The sequence below is a fragment of the Nestor notabilis genome, unplaced genomic scaffold (assembly GCF_000696875.1).
Source record: "Nestor notabilis isolate BGI_N333 unplaced genomic scaffold, ASM69687v1 scaffold17038, whole genome shotgun sequence".
Taxonomy (NCBI): Eukaryota; Metazoa; Chordata; class Aves; order Psittaciformes; family Psittacidae; genus Nestor; species Nestor notabilis.
In genome coordinates this window covers 3,017-6,313 of record NW_009938910.1, presented here as the reverse complement: position 1 = coordinate 6,313, position 3,297 = coordinate 3,017, and the positions used below count along the sequence as shown (strand labels likewise).

General features: G+C 53.3%; 1 protein-coding gene across 1 annotated transcript in view; it reads right to left on the bottom strand.

The window, feature by feature from the left end:
* GNAI2 (guanine nucleotide binding protein (G protein), alpha inhibiting activity polypeptide 2) overlaps window positions 1-1,074 on the bottom strand; it is an 8,772-nt gene extending 7,698 nt beyond the window's left edge. Inside the window, exon 1 of the mRNA XM_010019594.1 lies at window positions 1,049-1,074. The gene's annotated coding sequence lies outside the window, so the exon portion shown is untranslated. The remainder of the gene's footprint in view (window positions 1-1,048) is intronic.
* Between the last annotated feature and the right edge of the window lie 2,223 nt (window positions 1,075-3,297).

The window sequence follows — 3,297 nt, the reverse complement described above, 5'->3', positions numbered from 1 at the left end:
CATAGCGAGGGCTCTCCAGCAGCCCCAGTCTACACCAGCACCCTCAGCATGCTGACGCAGCACCCAGCACAGCCCAGAGAGTGTCCATGGTCAGTGCTGGCAACTCCTGCCTGGAGCTGGGAGCAGCAGGGGGAAGAATTCTGCCTATCATTTTTTCCATTAAATACCTCTGGTTTCTGACACCACCACCCTGTACCGCCAGGCTCAGTGCCCATACAGGGAAACTGAGGCATGTAGCAAGGGGGCACCTTGCTTATAAGCATCCCTGGGGTGAAGTGCCAGTTGTCCCCCAATCTCCTGCCCTGTGTGACATTTGCTCCCTGCCCAGGAGGGAACAACCCCTCTGGGACCTCCTCTCTGCTCCCAGCAGGGTGACCGTCACTGGGAGGGCAGGAGTCACCAAGGCCAGCCACTTGCCACTCAAGCTTCCCCTATGGCTCCTGGCTAGAAGGCAGCTGTGACATTGCTCCCCCAGTTCAAGCCAGCACCTCTGCCCACTGCCAGGAGCACGCCCCACATGCTTGTGGTGAGCAGAAATTCAGGCCTGAATTTATAACACCCTGAGGCTGCCCTGCCAGAGCCCAGGAGGATGCCGGGGGACAGCAATTAGTATCCTCCTCCTCCAATTTCCCTTTCAAATCATCATCTTTGCCTAAAGAAGGGCCCAGGTAATTGCCACCACCAGCACTGCCAGGCATCAACGGGTGCCCCAGCACCCGCAAATCCCACCCAGCACAGCGTAGGGGGGACCCTTCCCAGCCCCCACATTGAACATAGCGGAGGGAAAGGGTTTCCAATCCCCGGAAAACCCCGGCTGCCGTCCATTCAGCCCCAAAACAATCCCTGGGCAGGGCGCCAGCTGCCACTTCCACCCTCCTGCCCAGTGCAGGCAGGAGACAGGCAGCACATGTCATCCTTCAGCCCCCCATGCTGGCCAGGCATTGGGTAGGATGGAGAGAAGCCCCCCAGCATGGGCTGGTCCCACAGCCAGGCTTCCTCCAGCCTTGCCCACCCTTCCTGCCTCATTCCCAGAGCTGTGCCTGTCAAAAATAGGAGGAGAGCTCTCTCTTGGGCTGATTTCCCCCTTTTTCTGTTAAAAATAATCTTCAACAATTTAAAAGCAGCAGCTGCCTGGCTCCAAAACGCTCTGTTAATCACTGGTGAAACATTTATTTAGCCAACATATATTTTGCATCCCACGATTTAAGATGCTTTCTGGCCAGCACAGACTTAATGCGATATAAGCAATATATTTCTAGCCAGCATATATTTAACACCATATATTTAAGGAGCTGGTCACAGGTTTTGGGGTCCACCTCACCCTGCATCGCTGAGAAGGAATTTTCCATCTTGCCACACGGCATCATCCCGGTTTATGCTTTCAAATATCCAGGCGTGGATGGAAGCAATGTACAGCTGGAAAATTTTCCTTATTACAGGGGAGAAGCTGGAATTCCATCCGCCAGCAGGTCTGGAGCCATCCCCAGCACCCACAGCCCCATCCTCAGCCAGTGTGCTGGGAAGTTTTCCCAGCCCGGCAAACAGGAGCTATTATTCGAGCGTGGATTTATGGATGGTTTTTACTTCTGGACAAACCCACTGCCCCCCTTCCCAGCAGGACAGACACCCTCATGGGGTGGCTATCTAGGCACCTGTGGGGTCCCTGCCATCAAACAAGACTTTTAAAGGTGTGTGTTAAAAACAGAGTTACCCTAAAGACTCAAACAGTAATAATCAGAAGAGATTCCCCTCGACATTTTCCTTCCTACCCAAAATAGATGGAAAATTGCTGTAAAAATAATCGTGTTTTTTTTAAAACCCCACAGTGACACAGGGCGTTTTTCCCAGGGGCCATCCCATTCCGGCACAGGGCTGGCTGCTTCCCAGGAGGAGCCTGCGCATCCACGCCTGGTGGGATGCCACGTCCCCAGGCAGGACCCCCAAAAATTGGGAGGCACCAGGGAGGTATGGACCCCCTGTCCAAGACAGCAGATGGAGATGCAGAAAAAAACCCACAAAAATAAAAGAAGTAGAAATAATTCAGCAGCGGGAAGGACATTTGGAGTACATGGGGGAGGAGGAGGTGGGCTGGGGATGATTTCCATTGGGGAGCACAACAAATGCACCCCAGGTGCCAACAAGGGCTACTGGTGTTCACAAGCTGGACAAAACTATCCTTGTGCCAGGCTTTTTCCAGGAATCCCAGAACTTTGCTTCTCTGTTTCTGTCCCTGCCATAGCCACAGTGGTCTCTCTCTCTCCCCTTCGGCTGGCACCAGCCACTTCCGAGCCCTCGCTCCCCACACTGACTGTGCCAGCACTGGAATGGTGAAGGAAGTGCCCCCAGAGGGCTCAGCATCGAGCTGTCCTGTCCTCCTGCACACATTTCAAGTCACCAGCATCAATTTTCTTATCCCCAGAAAAGGGAGTTCCTGAAGACTGTCACCCACCAGGTAACCCCCAGTCACTCCAGCACAGCAACGCCATGGTCCCCACATTCTCCCGCCAAACACTGGAGTGGCTCCAGTTCAGCCCATGCTGGAGAGCTTCCCCCAGCAGTAACACGACTCTGTGCCCAAATGCCATCATCCCCTCATCCCACCCTGATGGGGGGAGGCTCAATGGCATCCTGCTCCCCCTGCCTGGGTTTTCCACCAGGATTACTCAGCTCCCAGCTCCGGTGATACAGCCGGCCCCTGGCCCGGAAACCAGCACTCCATCCCGGAGCAGGAAACCCGGTAGCTGCAGAGAGGCCAGGCGAGCCCCAGCTACAGCAACGGCACTCAGGCACTCAATTCTCCTGACACCTACAGCCCTGGGTGGGTGTAACCCATAGCAGACCTTCTGTAAAGCTCTCTATATAGGTAAAGCAATATGTATGTATGCTTTTAAATATATATATAAAAATCAATTTATATATTACTCCATAGAAAAGAGCAATACATATACACAAAAAAAGCAATACATAAAAAAATATTTTTCTAATGCATATACATAAAATTCTATATTAAATATATATCCAAGTCTGCTGCCTCTCTTGTGCAAAGCCTAAGCATTCATCCTGGAGTGGAGGGCAGCTGCCTGCACTTGGGACATCACCAGCAGGGACATCAGGATGTCCTGTCCCAGGGCCTGGCTGCTGCGTTCCTTCCATGCCATCCCAACCCATGCCAGCACCAAACTCTTCCCTGCTTCTCCTGCACCACGACACCTCCTGCTCTGTGGCCAGAAAACAACCCTGGGACCCCCCAGTGTCCCCACCAAAGGGAGGAGCCTATACCCTTTCCACACTCTGGGC